The sequence below is a fragment of the Alligator mississippiensis genome, chromosome 1 (assembly GCF_030867095.1).
Source record: "Alligator mississippiensis isolate rAllMis1 chromosome 1, rAllMis1, whole genome shotgun sequence".
Lineage (NCBI taxonomy): Eukaryota > Metazoa > Chordata > Crocodylia > Alligatoridae > Alligator > Alligator mississippiensis.
This window is the reverse complement of record NC_081824.1, coordinates 266119742-266141061: the sequence shown is the minus strand read 5'-3', so window position 1 is coordinate 266141061 and position 21320 is coordinate 266119742. Positions and strand designations below refer to the sequence as shown.

Below are 21320 nucleotides of genomic sequence, written 5' to 3'. Positions count from 1 at the left end.
TTAATGCCTTTCCACAATATAATCAGTTATATTTTACCTCCAAAGTTTGTATCAGAGAAATTCTTTTGCCTGTGTAAAAGTAAAATGATTTTTTTCCTGCTGCCGTCTTCCACAGAAAAGGATGTGTTGTTTTTGCTGCTTATTCTAGCTTTTTTCTCTTAAAATAATTCAGCTTACTGATTCAGAGCAGTGAGATCATAGTGCCACTAGATGGTAGAATGAGACAGTCAGCTGAGCTGCAAAAACTAAGAATATATTTTTTCAGTGGACAGATAACGAATCCGTTTGGTACAACTATTACATTCCTGGCAGAAAGAAAAGAAGAAATAAACTGGAACATAACTATACGAGTTGAAAAAGTCAAGTAGTTAAAAAATAGAGGCAAATTTGTGTCCTTAACTCACTTTGAAATAGGTGATTTTTTTTTCTATATCTTATCAAGGTGATGTGAATTTGAAATGCCATAGCTACATCAGAAAGTGTTGCAAGGAAAAAAAAAATATCGATTTGGGTACTGTACTTTAATGTTATCGTAGTACATACCTTTATTAACTGGAGCCATTAGGGCCAGCAAGGACAGAAAGTTAATATCTTTATGGTTTATAAATGATTGTGGTCAATATGTCCTTCATGGGATACAAAAGATATAAGTATAAATATAAATTGTTTGTATTTATTTCCTGTTTTCTAAAAAGCCTTTGCCTGTTCAGATTTGGCTTGACTATCTCCACTGAAATCAAAGGCAAAATTCCAATTTGCTTTTAGAGAAGCAGAGTTAGCCCAAAGATAAATTGCTTTTTGAAAATACCATCCTTAATTTGCTCTATTTATAGCTATATTGGGCACGTACCTATGCTGCAACAGAATCCCTTCTGGGAAGGGATTATATGCCTTCATTGCAGGCAAGTGGAGAGAAGCCAGAACTATGGCTTTGTCTCATCCTTGCCCTGTTCAGCGGGATTTGAGACAACGTGGGAGGCTAGAAGTAATTTTCTTCTGGTCCTTGCAAGGGCTGAGCAAAGGGTTTTCTCCAACCACTTCATAGGATCAGTGCTTTTCAGATCCCTGACTTCATACCACACAGAAACCTAGGATGACCTTATCTCTTGTTTTCCCTTAGACATTCCTGTCCTGGGCATCCTGTTTATTTGGTCAAATTAATATTTTTGTCTTCTTTCAGTGTGACACCCAGAAAAGATGTTTAAAACAGGACTTTCTCAGTGAAAACAGGACTGTTTCACCCCCAAATATCTGGCTTTATTCCTCCCATCTTTCACTCCACAACATGCTCAGCTGAAACTGGAGGTTAGAGATAACTGAGTTATCAGAAAGTGGGGTATCCTCTTTTGAGACAAGGGAGAGCCCCCCCATACAGAAGGTCCATTAAAGAAGTTAACACATTTGGGAACTGAATGAGATACAATGCAGGGTATCCCATGCCAACCTGAATAAAAGCTACATAATGTAAGGGATTTGATCAGGGTTCCAGGAAAACTATGCTAAAACAGGCAGAGGTTATCACAAAGCATGAAACTTTGCATAGAGGGTGGTAGCCCTATATAAGGCTTTTTGTGCCTGTCTGGCAGCTGTCACCTCTGAGGGTAAGAAGTCTTATCATTTTGTCAGGATAGCCAATTATGTGAAGGAAGATTGGTAGGACAGGAAACAGTTTATGAACAGTTTAATGGGATTACAGTCTGACAGTCCAACTGGATGCTAGGCTCAGAGCTTCAGGTATTGTGAACTGCCTAAGGGGGAATCCATTATACAGCCTATTACAAGGGGAACTGGGGGGCACAGAAGTGACCTGAAGGGTGGACAGCACAGACTACGTCAAGAGGTATTTGTTCTGAGGGGTTGTTTTCTAATATTGGAGTGATGTACAGTATTTAGATATAAATAGGTTTGTTTTTGCTATGACAATGCAAGTCATTTACATTATTAATCAACAGCCAGCAATGCTGGGACAGGTGATGCAGCTGGTAAAAGCATTTATATTCCAGTGCCTTTATTTAACATGCTGTACTTTTCCATGCAGTACACATGCCTGGTATAGATTATGGAATTACTGTTACCCCCTCTGAATCTCAGGAAGCAGGTTCTGGGAGCTAGGGCTGTTCGGTAGCTGAGGTCCTTAAGTGATGCTTTAGTGTTTGTGGAGGTATAGAACAAGGTTTTAGCATTTACAGGAAATGTCATTGCTCCATTTCAGATTTTCAAGGACAGTTTTGTCATCGTCATAGAATTAAGAGGTAAGGAAGGTCTCCAGCATATTTAATTCAGCCCTGAAATTTAGAGGCTGATAGGCAGTGATCGGGTTCATCATGGATTAGCTTCATTCATAGCATGTCAGATCACACTACTGGTCTGTTATTTTGTTGCAGGCTGGCAAGATTGGCTGCCCCTTATAGAGGATTCTGGTTAAGGAAGTTTTTGGACAGATGAAGTAGAGGCAAGGGCTGCAAGAAGGAAAGCGGATACCTTATGGCTATACAGATTTGATTTGTATGACCGGAAGTTTGTGAAGTTGTGGATATAAAAAGTTGTGTTCTAGACATCATTTACGATGACCTCTTTCCATTTTTTCATCATTACTGAGTTGGTGCCTACAGGTGGCAAGGGAAAGCTTCAGGTACGCTCTGGAACTGACAGATGCATGTTTAAGCAAATAAAAGTGTCCTTGGGACTAATGGATTAACAATCTGATTAAATTGGAAAAGAGGCCGTTGGCAGAGCTAAGAAAATGCTCAGAGAATTATTGGGTAGATCCAGTAAGAGCTATCAAAGGTCCATTAGCTACTTGAATGTGGGAGCCAGGCTTACCCTGCTTGACTCTCAGTCTGGTAAACTCTGGCATCCATTCTTTCAAAACATCTGCAGCAAGGGAATATTCAACTCCCAGAGTGCTACCAGAAATCTGGGCTCCAGAAATCAGAATAACCCATTTTCATCCCATTTATCAGTTACTGGAGCAGACAAATAGCTGAGCTAACTTTATCTGCCTAGCTCGCAGGGGACATTAAAGACAAGGTCAATATCTGGATCTGTAGGCATTCAACTGTACTTAGGACCCACAAGAGAGGTCACGCTGGCAAATGATTCATAGCTGAGTCTATCTGCCTTCAATTGTTGGCAGAAAGGGCATGCTGAGGGATTAGTTCATGCATCCCCTACAGTCATTGTGGGGCAAACCAGAAATACCTATTATTCTGGTTATTCACTTAGAGGGAAGTGATCTGGGGGCCTGCACTTGGGTACAATTCAGAGTCAGGTTTAGGAGGAAAATGGCTGGATTAGGCAGTCATGGCTGAACACATGACTGGTTCAGTCAGAAATACTTATGAAGTGGTGCCGAGAGTGTACTACCAAGCCAGCCTATGATCTGACAATTAGATATAGCATATCTGTTACTTATCTTCTTTCATATGAAACTATCAACAGAACTATTTGTTTAAGTTGAATGAATATAACACATTTCTTCATTACATTTTGACCTGTTCATCAATATGGGCACATGTCCCAAAACATACTCTGAATATTGTCACTTTGAATGGCTTTTGTAACTAAATTTGATTCTTCATGTAACTGATTTTTAGAGAATCTGATCAGATTATGAGAACTAGCTTCATCATACAGTTTTACTGACTGGTCCCTCTCAGACTGAACCAGTAATGGCTCATTGAGTGTGAAATGAGAACGAGGAACAGTCTAAACAAAATTCATGGAAGTTCATGTCCCCTCGCATATAATGTGCTCGGTATTGTAATGCAAAAGAATCCCTTGTACTACCCCAGTGACAAATTAAATGAAAAACCTCTTAAATTTACATAGGGGACTCATTTTATATATAAAGGTATTATATACATAAAAATGGAGATTTCAAGGCTTAATTGTGTTTGCAGAATATCTTTTTATGCAAAAAGTTGTTGTTGTTGGGGTGGGGTTTTTTTTGGGGGGGGGGGGGGGGAAAGCCACCTAAAAGCTATGCTTTCAATATGACCAACAGTAAAGACAGATATAACTAAAATGTAGTAATAGCTGCTTATGCATAATAGAAGAGTTAGGATAGCTAAAATTATACTATCAGTTTTGGATGACACTAATAAATATCACCAGTGCTAATGGGGACTTCTTTTCAGTTTTGGCTTAACAGAAAAAAGATCTAATACAATACTGCACACAGATTACCCTACCTTCAAATAAAAATAATTTAGAAATTATCTAATTTAAACTATTCCAAGAGATTAGTCAAAGCTATTACCATTTTCTAAATTAGAAAATCTTTATGCAAGCAAGCACTTTTTGCTAGTAGCCATGCTACATTTTGGCTCCATCTTTTAAATTTATAATGAGCTCAGTGATATGGTACTGTTTCCTGTAGTAAAAAAGCACCAACAGCATTATTCACAAGCTTATAATTTAGCTTGCTTTTTCCCTGCTGCCTCCTGAATAGTGACAATCCCCTGATTTTTTCTTGATTGTAAATTAGTGCCAAACTTTCACTGTGTGCTGTCAAGATTCCTGTTATAATGAGAATACAAGCTTCATATCACTCAGCGCACACTGCTGTTTCAGGAGGTCAGCTGTTGAAATGGGATTTCAACACACATACCCTCTCTACCCCACAGAGCTGACAATAGCACAATGTGCCATATAATCTGAAGACAGAATTAGAACTACAAATTATACAATGATTATGTGTACCAGTGTGCCCTTGCTGTGAAGAAGACTAATGGCATACTGGGCTGCGTTAGTAGGAGCGTTGTCAGCAGAGTGAGGGAAGTGATTCTTCCCCTCTATTCTGCATTGGTGAGGTTACATCTGGAGTACTGTGTCCAGTTTTGGGCCCCCCACTACAGAAAGGATGTGGGCAAACTGGAGAAAGTCCAGCGGAGGACAACAAAACTGGTGAGGGGGCTGGGGCACATGACTTCTGAGGAAAGGCTGAGGGAACTGGGTTATTTAGTCTGGAGAAAAGAAGACTCAGGGGGATTTAATGTAAGCCTTCAACTACCTCAAGGGTGGTTTGAAAAAGGATGGAAATGGACTGTTCTTAGTGGTAGCAGATGACAGAACAAGGAGCAGTGATCTCAAGTTTCATCAAGGGAAGTTTAGGTTAGATATTAGGGAAAACTTTCTCACTAAAAGATGGGAGTAAAGCACTGGAACAGGTTACCCAGAGCAGTTGTGGAATCTCTATTCTTGGAAGTTTTTAAAGCCCAGTTAGTCAAAGCTTTGGCTGGGATCATCTAGTTGGGGATAGTCCAGCTTTTAGCAGAGGGGTGACCTCCTGAGGTCCCTTCCAACCCTAATTTTTTACAATTCTATGGTTGTGTCTTAATTTAGACACCTAAAATGGACATCTCCCCCTCAAAGCACCCTCTGTCTTGGTGCAGTTCTTTTTTTAAATTTGTCATATGGAAAAGGCTTTACAGGCCAAGTGATGCTGTGCTATAGATACTGTCAAGCAAGCCACATGGCACAAAAGTAGCTGTGCCTTTTCCCCATCTTGTCATTTAATTTCTTGATTTTCCATATTGGACTTTTTTAATGAGCATTGTTAATTATTAATTTAATTGAATATTTAAACAGAAGCTGAAGGTCTAGAAGACCAATGAAATACTAAGCTATCTGCAGCACGTTATGCTGCAGTGCTGCAGATCAGGCTATGGCCTACACCAGGGGTGGGCAAAGTTCAGACCGTAGGCTGGATCAGGCCTGTGGTGGACTCCACTTCCCAGCAGCCCCTGCCCACCTCACTTTAGCCAGTTTCCATGGAGATCCCATAAGTGGCAGGCCCATGACAGCACAGGGTCAGGGTTTTCATGGACACTGGCCTGCATGGTGCTGGCAGGACGCATGGCTTGGTGGGGACCTGCTCCAGGGCTAGGGCCGGGGCTGGGATTTTGTAGCAGTGACAATGTGGTCCGCAGTCTGGGCAAAGTCACGATCCACTGCCTGTATGCCCCTACCTGGGGTGGGCAGCAGATTGCAGCTGTACCCCAGCTCCGACCTGCATTGTCAACTCCTCAAGATCCCAGATCGCAGCCAAGGAGCAGCTCTCTGCCCAGCCACATGCCCTGCCAGCACTGCTAGGGTCTATGGAGACTGGGGTCTCCATGGAAACTGGCTGCTGCAAGGTGGGCAGGGGTTGCTGGGAAGTGGAGTCTACCACTGGCTGGATTCCCCATTTTGTCCACCCCTGGCCTACATGCTCAAAATTACATGTTACTTGACAAGATGAGATCAGACATGGAGAAGAAGGCAGCAAGTGCACTAGTTGCTCTGAATCTTTAGAGTTCCTTGTTGACCTCTCCAAAGAGTGATACCCATGAAAGCCTTAGACAGAAAGCAAGTTTCATGATGCCTATCTTGATGCCTCAAAATCCACTAGATACTTAGAGTTAATATTGTTGTGAGGTCCTGCTACAGAGGCTCATTTCTGAGGCCATTTCTGCCACAGAGGCTCTCTGGTCTCCTTGAGCTGGTAGACCATCTTGAAGTCCCAACCACTTAATAGGCTGTAGTATTTCTAGCTTGAAGATCTCCCCTTGCCCACACTGTCCTCTGTGTACACTTAGGTAACAAGGAAAAATATAGCTACATATATCCAGGATGTTCTTAAATAGATAGTGCTGGAGACAACCTTGCCTGTCAATGACAAGCAAAACTTTCCAAAATTCCACATCGGCTTGAAAAAAAAAATCTCCTCTCTCTCATCCCCATTCCTCCCCCCAGAATGCTTTCCGTTAAGGACTAGAGTGTCCCTATCTTTGGAGGGTTGGAATAGATATCTAGCAGCTCCTGGTCCATGGACATTTAGAACAGCCTTTTGGAAAAGATGCTGAACTGTAGGCACTACAAGTTCTTTTTCATAACGTTACTACACAGTGCAGTAATTGTTCATGACAGTTATTCAATCTCAGTCTTTTTCTCCCAGTCCACACGAGAGAAATAGAAAGAAAAGCTCTGAGCATGAAAGAAGAGAAAAACCTCAGTGAAGGAAATTAAATTTCAAATACTGAATGTAATTCATCATTTGTATAAAAATCTAGCCCACTTTTATCAGAGCAGTGTTTCTATTTTAACTTACAAATCTATCCAAATTTTTCATATAAGAAATAATCTTGGTCATCTCCAATTAATCCCTAGTGGACATTTGTCAGCATCCCTGAGTCATAATTTAGAACTATTCAGTATTATTGACATTCTTCTGTAGAGATAACTGAAATATCAGGGAAAGTACATGTTAGGATTGCAAAGCTGTTCTAGAAAGTCTCCCTAGAGTCTCCTCACACTATGTCTAGCTCCAGCCAGGACTATCAATTGTTCACTTTCATGAGAACAGAAATGAACAAAAAACCCCTTATTTTAAAAAAGATTGGAATTTTATTTAATTTAGTACCACTTTACTTCAAAACATCCTGCTGGCTTAAAAATGCTAAAGTTAGATACCTTATTTTATTTTAAGTTGGCCACCCCATTTCTTTGTAAAAAAATTATAAGTAACTTCTTATTGATATAAAATAAAATTCTAGTAAACATAATCATAATAACAATGCCAACAATAATAAAAATAACCATAACAACAACAACAACACATTTGTGTGCATGCGCACGTGCATGTGAGAGAAGGAAAGATATTTGTCGATTGAAAGAGTTAGCATTTGGATATTACTGTCATGGGTGCCATATAAATGTCAGAGAGAGAGAGACTGGAGATGTGCTCACACCTCAACAAAACACCCTTGAAGCTCCCAGTATCAGAAAGGGAAAGAAGCAAAGATGTTTTGGTGGAAGCACTGAATTAATATTCATGACAACTGGGTTCTGGTCTCAACTCTACCCCAATTTCCCTGTGTGATGTTAGTCTCCACCTGTAAAAAGTAGAATATAAAAATATTTTCCAAATCGCACCATAGAAAGATTGGGTCCTGTAAGAAATGGACAAGATTTTCAGAAAGGGATAGGCAGCACACTAAGTTTTTACCTTATAGTGAATCTGAAGGATTTTGCAAATCCTGGTCTGAAGGAATTACAAAAAAGTCTTGTTTCTGGAGCATGTTGTCATCCAGAGCTGAGGATATGGGTGAGGGGGAAAGCTCTTTCAGTTTCCAGGGCTTTGTTTTAAGACATCAGGATTCACAGTACATTTAAGCATTATTTGGTTGTGACCTGGCTACACATTCAACCAATTAATGGAATGATAAAGCAAGCAACAAGCTACAAAATTATTCCACAAAAAATGTGTAATAACTTTGTAGCTTGTTTATATTATGCCATTAATTGAACGTGTGGCCAGGCGCTCCACTGTGGCTGGAAACCGCATCAACTCAGTGGCAGCAATGTTCCTGGTGCTGTCTCCACTGTGAGCCTCATTAGCCGTGGGGCTTCCAGCAGGGAACTCTGCTGCCGCTGTGAGCCTTGTCAGCTGGGGGCCTTGCAGAGGGGGAAGCAGGGAAAATATTGCCCTCAATGTAAGCCCTGTCCGCTGTGGGGTTCGCAGCTGCAGTAATTGGTGTCGGGTGAGCCTGGGATTGTGAACCTAGGCTCCCCCTGTACCAGCAATAAAGCACGATGGGATCTAATGCATGATTCCACAATCACGCCTCTTGCCTCTATGTGTGGCATAGCAGGAGGCGCAATTGTGTGGATTGCACATTAGATCTCATTGCACCTTTACCTGCATGTGTACAAGAGCCCTTAAAGAGTCAGGACCCCCTGTTAGTGCAGGAAAGGAAGAGTGCTGCCTAAGCAGTGATCCCAGATGGCATTCTGAATGTTGAAGCCCTATTTTTCAGATGCACTGTGGAAAGTATAGTGAGAGGGAGCACTTGCCATAACTTTAGAAAGACACAGCTGGGATTTTTCCCTGCATTAACATCACTAACTTGCATTTGCTGTTAACTGAATAGAGCCAAGAGTGATAACCCTGAAGACCAAAGTTTTCTATGTTTAGAACTTGGATAGCTGGGGGCAGTGGTAGACTTCTTCAAAATATGCCATCTGATTTGCCCTTCTGCTTTGCTGTACTCCATCAATATTTTTAATTGAGCATTTATAGAAAGCAAATTTTACTTTTTATCAATTTCTTTTATTTTTTCCATGTTTTACTTAAGAATGCACTATAATATGGAAGCATAAATCAAACTAAAATAAATATTCTTCTCAATTTCAAAAGTCATATATTATCACAGAAGATGTTTCTATAGGTAATAAAAATTCTCAGTATTTTCTTTGTATCAAATAATTTTAACATTCAAGAAAAATCCCTTCCCTTTTCAGATACAGTGATCTTCACTTTAGTTGAAAGATGATAAAAAGTCTGATAGAAATACATAATTTTTTCCCTTAAGATCCATGTAAGTGAAAAGGTCATGAATATTTCCAAACACTTAAATCTGTTCTACAATCAGATTTTCTTGATAGTACAATTTAAAGAACTTTATAAAATGGCAAAAATGACTACAGAAGCTGACTAGTTGATCATGTTCCCAACTTGTGTGTATGTCTAATGGGACATCAAGTATCAGTCTCCATTAACTATGGTACTATATACTACTAACAAAATTCTGAATTTATTTTACATCCATTTAAAAAAAAATTTTTGATTATAAAATGGACAAATAGCACATATTTGAGAATTGGGAACCTCCGTTGAAAACTTGGGAGAGTCTCTAGTATTCTAGAATTAAAAACCTAATACACTTTTTTTGAGGGAGGTGGAGAGAAAGATTTAAATTACAAATTTGTTTTTTCAAATCTTTTTCTCCACATGGATACTCACACGCTGACATACACATGAACATAGTCATTGGGTGCATCTACACGTGCAATTAACACATAGCAATAAACTCCGGTGCAGTTTGCATGGGAGTTTTTTTTTCCCGTGTGCCCAGGACTGCAGTACAATTAGCCAGGGTGGAACAGTCCCAGCTGGCAGATGATCTGGGAGGCCAGCCTACTAGCCTGGATCTACTACCCCCCAGTTCAATGTGCTGCAGAGGGACTGGCTGGGCACAAGGGTGCTACAGTGCAGGGCTAGCTGGGAGGCAGCCCCTGCACAGTAGCACTGTCTTGACCCAGCCAGGCCTTGTCACTATCTACATGTGCATTTTGGCAAATGTAACTACTCCGCTGTAAGATAGTACTTGTCCCAGACAGTACTATCCTACAGTAGAGTTAATTAATTTACTGCATCCTAATATAGGCACACATGTAGATGGAGCAGTAGAGTATACATGTTAGTTCCACAGTAAAAGTGCACAGGTAGATGTTGTTGTGCAAAATCACTAAGCTTGCTATAGTAGAAGCAAACAGCAAAACTTGTAGATTTTAGCTCAGGGTAAGAACCTTTCTACAATTAAGCTTGTTCAAGTGAATTTTACAAAAATCAGAGGCTTTAACTTAAGCAATGGAAAAATTATTTTCTTCTTAGAAATGAAGTTTCAGAACCACACTTCTCTACCAAATCTAGTTTGGAAGCTATGATGCTACATGACAATAATGCAAGGCAAAATGGTATTTTCTTGAAACTAATATTTCTGGCAAAGGTATATCTGTCTTCAAGAAGATTCAATTTCAGGCTGCCTGTGTCAGTACAGCTCACATTAGAGCAATCAGTTTCACAAAACTTCTACAGAGTCCTTAGAACTTTAAACCCAAAGCCTTGGCACCTTGATGCACACGTTTCTATGTTTAAGTCAATGGAATAAAGTGAAATGGGTTTGCTCTGAGGTTTGATTTGAATGTTTATGTGAAGGGTAGTTTATACTCCATGATTCTGTGACCATGCCATTTGCTACCCTGCTGAAGAAGTGTGCTCCAGATGTGAACACAGGGACCCCCTGGCTGTGCAGTATCAGCCCTGCAAGCTCACTGCTCTTCAGGGTCTTAGCATTTGAATGTCTGTTCAGGTATCTCTGGGTAAGTTTTTTTTTCTACCAGGAAAACAAACCAGGGAGAATTCTTCTGGATCATCTGAATGTGTGTACATAGCCTGCAAGCTCTAACTAGTATTAATTCCTTCACTCACCTCATATTTTAATTTATTTGAACCAGCCACTGAATTTTCAGCCTGCTGTGTACCAGAATGCTGCAGAAGCCAGGAACTCTGGTTCAGAAATGACATAAAATTTACTGTGGAGAACACTATACTTTGATTATCTGGGGCTTCTCCAGGTTTTGGTTCTAGAAATGGGCCAGAAACATCACCAAGGAGAGCCTTTTCTTATGACAGTTCCTGTGCTGTACCCAGCTGGTAATGATCAAAATTATTATGGAACCAATCTCAGAGTGTCTAAGTTTTTAATTGCTTTGGTTTTAGTTCCAGCTGGAATCAAGAAGCTCTCAGGAATATTAATATGGAAATAACTGATGAATAAAATGTTCAGTTTAAATTTTGGTGAAGGTTCAGATTAGTTTTAATTTATCCTAAAAATTGGCCAGTTCTTCAAGTTACAATCAGTTCACATAGAGATAAAATAAGAATATGGTCAAACCAAATTCATCTTAAAGAGAGAATAAAGAGCATTATTTGTGTTAAAACAGCCAAAAATAGCTTTCTGAAGAATTTTCAATTTTTTTTCATAAAAGATATTGCTGCTGGCCTTATTGATGAATGAACAATATAAACATCAATGGATGTTTAGTGGATCATGATAGTTTTCTTGGTCCTGGTTCAGTTATCTATATTACACAAGTGACCAACTGCAGGCACAAATTAGCATCATTGTTGGAAGTGTCAGCAAAAGAAAAAGGGCAGAATGGGCAAAGAGACTGACTTTTCTCTTTAAAAACATGTCACTGAGCACTCTACCTTCTCCAGAGAGGGATGTTAGTCTCTAGAAACATCTATCAGGCATCAGCAGTAAGTTCACTTTAAAAAAATCAACACTTCCAGATTGCTGAGAATTCTGATAATTTAAGTCTCATGTTGCAAAATCAACCCAAGGTATAACTCCCTCTGTGGGAAACACCTGCTCATATATAGTATTTTCCCTTGTTCTATTGGGTAGAGTATTTTCCAGTGGCAGCAGTGATGATAGACTGTCTTTAAACTCAGCTACTGTCAGTGCTATTTTAACATTTCAATGCATAAATGAAAGCAAACAAATTACTAAGAAACTACAAGAAGACATATATGAGAGAGTAGTTTGCAGTCTAAATAAATTAGATGCTGTTGAACATAAAAGTTTCTCTGATGTTTCTATTTAGTTCAATGACATACTGGTGTCATCCCACAGATCACTGCAGTACATCCACATGCAAATTGTTGAATAATAGGATAACCATCTGTTTGATGATGAATAGTTTGGCATAGAAATGTGGTTAAGTCTTGCTGCAGATAACTGTGTAGAACTAAATCTCTGTCAAAAACTGAATTTGGGGCATGGCATGATGTTTAGTTTGTATTTTATTACCATCCTTCCCTAAAACTGCTTTATAGAGCCAGGTCCTCATTTGATGCACATTGTGGTAGCTCCACTAGAGTTAATCGGGGTATGATATTTTACACCATAAGAACAGAGGACTGAAGAGAGATCTGGGCCATTGAATCCAGTCCCCTGCAACTACAGGCTACCATGTAAGAGATGTTATGTCCTTAAGGGTTAATAAGAACATCCATGCTGATTTCCAACTGCTGGATGTAATAACTCAGGAAACCCCCAAAATACCCTATGATAAACCTAATGACCAAATAACCAAAAACCTTAAAAACTCTTATGTGCCACAGGAAGAGAGACCAAGGACACTGCTGATGCTATGGGCCCTGCAGTGGCAGGGAATTTCTTATGTAAAATACGCTGAGATTAATTTAGAAATAAACTAGGCGACAGAAGGAAGCAAAAAAGCTCCAATGGTCCAGGCCAATTGGACATGGGGGGCAATTCCTTCCTGATCCTAAAGCTGATTATCAGTTCAACACCGAGTGAATAAGCAAGGCATACTGGCCAGAACTCTGAACAGCAGTGTTCTCTGCTCACATTTAGCCAATCTCCAATACTTCAGAAGATGGTGGGGAAAATAAAAACCCACCAGATGGCAGGTTAAGCATCAAGGGGGAAAATGCCTTCCTGGCTCCTATTAGCAACTAATGGAAAGCTTATATCAAGGTATTAATTAAATATAACATGAACATGGCTCAACAAGAATTGTAAGCATATTGGTAGCTCAAAGGTATCAAACTCACTTCAAGAGCCCTGAGTTTAATATCACATGGCAAAAATACACTACAGTGCTCAAGCTCCCTCTACTGCCAGGAGACCTCTTACTTTAAGGCCTATTGCTTTAGCTCCAACCTCAATCACTGAATCCTGCCATGCGCCATGAGGAAAGTCTATAATTCCTTACCAACACTGTACACCTCCTCACGTGCAAGCGAGCCCCACACAGTGGTCCAATATTTTAAGCCTCTTTTTATAACATTTCTTGCTATTTCCCCCTCATGGACCCATCTTTTAAAATATTTCCCTTTAGTGTCTTGAGACATTTTAATCCAAGCCATATGTGAGTCCTGGAAACAAAGTATCTTTTTGCTCAATAAATCATATGGATTTACCCTGTGTTTCATGGATGTCATAATCTTTTGAGTAATACATGATCAGATTATCTTTCCCTGATGATGCATCAAATGAAATCATCATCTGAGTGATGATAACATAATGACAATAACATATTAGCATTATTTTTCACCACTGTACCTTGCTCAGGGGATCTTTTATTCGATTGTATAATATATTAGTTGTCACTTTGGTGATATATTGAGGTAAGATATCATCAGAAAAAAAACTGCTTTGATGAAATGCTACTTAACATTGGACATTACTATTGAGGGAGAACCAAACTTCACAGGTGCTATAATTTAACAGAACTTTGCAATAAAAGGTAAGAAGGCATCTGACATAATAAGACAGTTCTTCACTGGCACCAGAACTGCTCTCCGTGTTAGATAAGCACTGGCTTATTTTGATGTAGTATTCATTAATATAAATTATTATATGCCCATCTTAAGCAAAAAGCAAAGGCAGTTTTTGTGTTCTACCAATTAATGTGGTGTTACTCTGCACTGATGAATGCAGCAGTTGGGGTGTAGCATGGGTACTTTTTTATACATAAAATGTAGCAAGGTAACTGGGACTAGTTTTGGATTTTCTGAGGCATTACTACTGATAACCAAAAAAAGCTCTGCAAATTTCATTACTGAACCTGTCAGATTCAAGAGATGCAGAAGGAATGGAGATTTTTGTTTTTTCCTTTATTTTTTAAAGTTAATTGAATAGAAGGCTAGACTACCCATGACAAATCCTTTTAACTACATGTTCATGGTGATAAAAATATTTTAATAATTATTTACTAGGAATTATATCCTTAGCATTCTGACTTCATGCAAATAAAGTGTGCCTATCTGGCCAAATTATGTTGAAGTTGGTTGGACCAATGCCTTAGGGCACAGGTGCTTGGCAATGAAAGGTTTAATGCAGACAGCCTGCAAAATATTACAAATGCAGCTTTTGCAGGAAATCCCCTCTCTGGGCTATAAAAGGAGTATATGTTTTTCATTCCCCAATCAGCTTTGTTAACATTCATGTACTGGAAAATAAATATGACCACAAAATAGAAATGGGTTTCAAAGGCTCTTCTGGATGACATGAACCCTAATTGTGTTTCATTGGACATCTACTAGCACAGCTGTGCCTAGAGCAGTTTTTCCCAAACTTTTGATCCTTAAGGCACATTGTTTTCTGAATTAAAACTGATGGTGCATGTCACTTACACCTGAAAAGATGTATAAACAGTATACACTTATGCAGTAGTGACCAACCTTTGGCCCCTGTGCTGATCCTGCTGCACTGGGGCAGCCCAGCTAGGACCCAATCTTGCCATGCGGGGCTTGGAAATTTTGTAGCAGAGGAGTAGTGACTGCATTAGTTGCCAAATCCCTGGACACATGAGCCTGGTGGCCCAGATGACATGGCTCCATGGGCCAGATCTGATATTGATAAAGTATTATTTTTCATGGCACACTTCCACCGATATACCAGTAACCTTATTTTGATAATAGCACCAGGAGAGAAAATAAAACAAAGGATACAGCAAAACTCAACAACAGGGAAGGATGAACAACTCTCAGCATTCTGTCCATGGGCAGTTAAGACTTCAGATTTGGTTTCCCATCAAGAAAATGTGGTTCCCCAATTTCTGGATTTTGATCTTATTCTCTCAAGTAAATTAAGATGCCATATTTGCACTGTTACATTTAGCATAGTGGCTTTTTTGTGTTCTGCAAGTTCCATTTTGGACAACTGAGTCCAGGTTTCTCATTTCTATTCTGTTCTTTTCAGTGTGTGCTGGACTTGAGTCTTACATATTTTGTTTGGACTTCTGCTTTGCTAAATTAAAATGTCACTGCTGCTCCCAATTAAGAAACCAGGGCACATCATCCCCTGAACAAGTGCCACCTGTAGCAAGCCCAGAGCACTGCCCTGGTCCCTCCTGGGCTGAGTGAGGCAAGTGGGGCAGTCAATTCCCTGCCCCATCCGTGCACATCCTGAAAAGCCAGGCCCAGCTTTCATCTCCGGCTTTTGGCTTTGGACCCTGCTTAACCCTTGGCTTGCACTGTCTTCAACTTCAGCTTCTGATGCCAGCCTGTCTTGACTTCAGCTAGGGCTTCCATATCCAGCTCTGACACCATACCCCTCTGGACCCCCAGCTCCCAGGAACTGATCTGGACTGCACCATGTTTTGGTGTCTAATCACTAGGCAAGACCACCCATAACCTACTGCAGAACAGGATTGAGTCACAACTCAAATTACATGATATACTATTTTAAATGTAGGTAAACATTTGCAAAATGTATATTTGTCTGGACTTGTTTCCTTTATGTTTATCATGAAAGCCCTTATTCACTCATGATAATACCTCAGAAAAAAATAGCATATTCCACTAAAAGCAATATACCCAGAAAATCAGGTGTCTGGTGGCTTAAAAGCTTTGATATGAACTTGTATACCCATGGACTCTATTTATGGGAAGGTTAGTAAATTTGTTCCTCACTTCCATGTGCTCAGGGAGAGCACGATCTGACAGTAAGGAGAGGCAGAAGGGACTTCCAGGGGAAAAAGTTGAGGGGGAAACAGCAAGGAAAGGGGATACCTGACCTTCCAAATTTATTTTCCCTGCTGTAGCAGTGGGGAGGGGACCAATTCAAGGAAACCTCCTATAATTACATTCTATACCTGGGAAATTATAACAAATGTATACATTTTTGATATACAGAATCTAATTATTGGGGGGAGTCCCCTTATATTTGAGTAAATATGGTAGGTAAAGTGGTCTGGCAGTTGAACAAAAAGAGAATTGGCCCACTAAGGCAACATATAAATTCACAATGACTTGGTCACAATTGGAAGTCAGAGCATAGAAAAACATGGAAATGGTGGACGCTGTAGCCTAGTGACTGATTTACTGTAATGGTAAATCTCTCTGGAAATACGAGGCTCATCTTGCTGTACTTCAGAAGTCTTGTGAATTGGACTGTATATCAGGTTTTGATTCACTTTCTAAAATATGTTTCAGAGAGGAGACAAATAAATGATTTTATGAATTTTGGATATTTCTTTTCAGGGCTTGTATTTGCTATACTGCTTAGGGTAGGTGAAAGATATTTTTGCAATAGCTTACTGTTGCCTAAGAGACCTCAGAGTTGGAAGCTCCCAAGTTTTTCAGGAACTTTGGCTATATTCATAAAAAAAGAAAAAAGAAAGCATTTTTTCATTAATTCAAAATTCCCTTTTTCGGGGCACCCATTCAGCTATATTATTCTGTTCAGCTTCTTCTTCTCCCTAGTTGCTTAGCCAGCTCCTTTCTTTTTGCTCTACAGTCCCACTGTTAAACAATACTGGACTATGGACAGACCTCTGGGGAACCCCACTTGATACTTTCTCCCAGCTATACACTGAGCCATTGGTTGCAGCTTGTTGAACATGGTGATCCAACCAGTTATGTATCTACCTTACAATACTTTCATCTAGTCTGTATTTCCTTAGCTTGGTAATGAGAATGTCAAGGGAAACAGTGCCTACATGTATCTGTGTGTGCTGACTACCTCCCACTATTCTTCAGTTGTCTGTGGTTCTATCTCATTACTGGCCTGAATCCATGACTACTTCAATATGACTTGTGTCCCATTGCAGCATGGGTTCTTATCTTGTGCAGTTACTTAGCATGTCTATTTGGTGGCTGGACCCTGAATGCTTTACCTTTGCATAGTGGCTTCATATTTATGGCTTCCTCTATTTTCCTCCATTGGGCCAGAGTCCTGGTTGTCTGACTCACCAGTCTCTGTGCTGAAATGCTATCTAGTCCCTAGACAAGTACACCATAGTGTATTATTAGATAAACTTCCTTACTGACTATTTTCTTTTTGCCATCAGTCTCTTGACTGTGTTTACTGATGACTGTCCCTTCTTGTTCCTTTGTGCGTATTCAGGGGAAGATGGCACAAGCTAAAATTCCCATTTGGTTCAGCTGGAATTGGAACTGCTCTAAAGATGGCCGATTCCTATTGGCATTTGTTCCCAAAAGTACTTGTGAAAAGGTGAGGCAAAGGTTATTAGATGTCAAAAACAGTAAACACTTTTTCACTGTGGATAAATCAGGTAATATGCCCTCAGTCACTGGAACTGGGTAGTGATTTGTTTTTTACCAGGTGCAACGATGCCTCTTCTTTGCTATGTCTGTCTTCAGAGGTTTCATGAGTAGTTTCATAGTCTGTACTTTAGAGAATTTCTAACTTCAGGTTGCTCTCTTGCCTTCCATTCCCTGTTTTGTTAAACTGGACAGAGTTCAGAGTGACTGTTTTCTTTCCTCTGCAGCTGGCAATACTCTATTGTTACATATTATGAACTCCAGGCAATAACATCTTTTGTTTTGTGGGTTTCTTACTGACAGCTGGCATTTGCCCACTGACCTTATAATGGTTTTAGGGCACATTGCCAGCACCTGAGCACATTTCTCCAGTCTAATATTTTGCTTTTCACTGTTGCTGTTGTCATCGTCACTGCAGCTGGCTCCACAATCCAGGTGGAATTGAATTGATCTTTGATCTACTAGGATAGTTACAAATATGGCAGCTGAATGGCTGGTAAGCTTCTGCAGTGTATGTATATTGATAGTCTTTGGATATGCCAAAATCATGCTGAGATATACACCTGTTCACTGGAAGAGTCTACATCAATCATTACACATGCCACTGTCTTTCTCTTCTTGGGGTAAGTGGCAACACCAGCACTTAGAATAGTTTTATTTCCTGCAGGTTAGGCACTTTCTGCTTTTTCTGTAGCTCCCCACAGGATATACACTTCCCACAGGATATACATGATGCCTGCATTATTGATCAGTATGTCTCTGTGCTTTTTCTGCATTCCTCAGTCTTGAGGCTATATTTGTTTTATACTGGTTACTGTTATTGTTTTGATCCTTTTCCTGAACAGATCATCTGCATTTGCTATATTGATGCTAGGGTTAAATAGATCTCCCAACAACCACTCTTATAAACTGGGATCACATACCCCCTAAAATGATCCTGTTTTTAAAGTCTATAAAATTATGTGTGCATGACAGAGTTCTCACCTCTTGAATACATCCATTGCCTTTTATGCTTCTTGGTTGTCAGTTAAAAAAATAAATTCTCTTTATAATCCTATTCTGTTTATAGTCACAGGGTTCAGCAAACACGTTTAGCAGCTGTTCAAGTGATTTGGGCACCATTCCTAATTATATCTTTATTTCTTGCTTTTGTTCCTAAGGTATGAAATAAAATAGCTTTTACCTTAAATTTTCTCAGTTTTAGTCCTGGTGGTCAGGTCTGCATGTCAGTCAATTTTAATGCCAGCTTCCATTGCTCCCATGTTGATTTGTGGTAAACCAGCAGTTCAAGCTGCGTGAATCCCTCAGTACTGCCTTTTTTTTTAAGCCACTGCTTTGTTTTCTTGTTAATCATATTCTGTTCCTGTTTGTGGGTCTAAAGAGACAGATTTCTGCTACCATGTTTCACATACCATTAGCTAGGTAACAATGTAAAAAAAAAAATCATACTTGTAAAATTAGACCCACTAAAAGATGTATTTACAAAGACTTTGCAACTGCAGCCAGCATTCTGGCGGCAAAGATTTTTTTTAATGCCTTCTTCAAACTCCTTTTTCCTACAACTTGTGTTCCTTATCCATCATTCCTTACAGGTTGCTACAGAACTCATGATTCTCTTTTGTCTAGTTAGGTTGTTAAGCTACTTGAGGGAATCACCTGTATGTCCTCAATGCTTTGACAGTACTCAGTAAATAAGAGAATGAGAAAGAGAAGCTGGGTCTCTGACAGCTCAGCCACTGGCAGCCATATAAATTAATGGGAAGCAACTGGTTGATCAACTTACTTGTCTACTTATCTCCAACACTCTTCAGTAGAGCTCATTCTCCACTATGGTTTGTGAACAAGAACCACTGTAAAAATTTGCAGTACTGCTGCTTTTGATCTTTTAAATCATAGCAAGGCATGTCCAAATATTCACGGTATTTTGGCAATGGGATGGGGTATTTCTGGGCAATTACTGAAATAGAGGAAGCCCTTACTAGAAATAAGCACAAGAGTCTCTAGATTATGGTCTGACATCAGAGGGTTAAAAGCTCAGGATAGAAGCTGCCTTCTTTAGATTCATGGCATTCACAGCAAATGTACCATAAAAAATACTGAGTCAGAAAAACAAGCTTGTGTTTTGAATTGTTCTCCAAATGTCTCTACAATTATATAAAAGCTTATAAAGCATTTGTTTGAGGTACACTGACCAATACTGATTTTTCCAAGTATTGTAACCAAATGAGGAAAGTTGTTTTTCACACTTCATATTTTGTATTTCTAAATACAAGGAGCAATTTTGCTGAAATTCATTAAACATCAAAATTCTGCAATACTACTGCTTAGCTCTTTTTCTCTTCAGAGTGCTTTATAGCCCATAACTAATTACTCTTCATCATAACACTTTGAGGAAGCTATTATCTCCATTTAAGAGGAGGAAAAAACACACTCAGGAGGTAAGAATCTGTCTGAGATGCTGAAAACCTGCAACTCTTCTGACCAAAATTGGATTTTTGGGTGTTCATTAGTTCTGAAAAGAAGGTCTTAAATGACTTACATGAAGTAAACAGCAAAAGCCACTGAAGCAATATTAGAACTCCCATCAGTCCCATGGGACGCCCCTGCCCATTACAGGACAGGGAGGCCCGGGTGAGGGAGATTCCTTGTCCTCCATCAATGCTGACCTCGTGAAGGAACACCTTGAGAGGCTGGACACCTTCAAGTCAGCTGGCCCTGACAGTTTACACCCTAGGGTACTCAAGGAGCTGGTGAGCATCATAGCTCAACCAATGACATGGATCTTCGAGAACTCAGATATGTGGGGAGTTGGAAGAAAAGCAAGGGTAACATTGGACCCCAGCTGGGACCCCTGCCCCAAATGGGACAACTGACAACCAACACCAAGGAAAAAGCCAGCCTGCTTAATGGGTATTTTGCATTCGTTTTTCACCAGCTCGAAGGGACCACCCTGCTTAACACGATGCGGAACAGTCAGGGTGAGGGTGAATTTATACCCAGCTTCGGTGTAGACCTTGTAAAGGAACACCTTGAGATGCTGGACACCTTCAAGTCAGCTGGTCTGACAGTTTGCACCCCAGGGTACTTAAGGAGCTGGCAGGCATCATAGCCCAGCCCCTGGCACAGATCTTTGAGAACTCCTGGCGCTCTTGTGAAGTGCCCGAAGATTGGAAGAAGGCCAATGTGGTGCCTATCTTCAAGAAAGGGGGAAAAGTGGATCCGGCAAACTACAGGCTCATCAGCTTGACCTCTATTGCGGGGAAAGTCTTAGAAAAGAATATAAAAGAGGCCATTCTTAACAGACTGGCCAATGGCAACATCCTGAGGGATAGCCAGCACGGGTTTGTTGCGGGTAGGTCTTGCTTGACCAATCTTATTTCCCTTTATGACCAGGTGACCTATCACCTGGACAAGGGGGAAGAGATTGATGTTGTATATCTTGACTTTAAAAAAGCCTTCGATCTGGTATTCCATGATCACCTCTTGGCTAAGCTGGCTAACTGCGGCCTTGGATCCACCATGATCTGCTGGCTGGGAAATTGGCTCCGTGGTCGGACCCAGAGGATGGTGGTTGATGGAAGTCAATTGCCATGGTGCCCTGTGACCAGTGAGGTCCGTCAAAGCTCTGTCCTGGGACCTATTTTGTTCATTAACGATGTAGATATTGGTA

At 40.1% G+C, this 21320-nt stretch overlaps 1 protein-coding gene across 3 annotated transcripts in view; it reads right to left on the bottom strand.

The window, feature by feature from the left end:
* EPHA6 (EPH receptor A6) overlaps positions 1-21320 on the bottom strand; it is a 978007-nt gene that overhangs the window by 39367 nt on the left and 917320 nt on the right. The gene's annotated exons all lie outside the window — the stretch shown is intronic.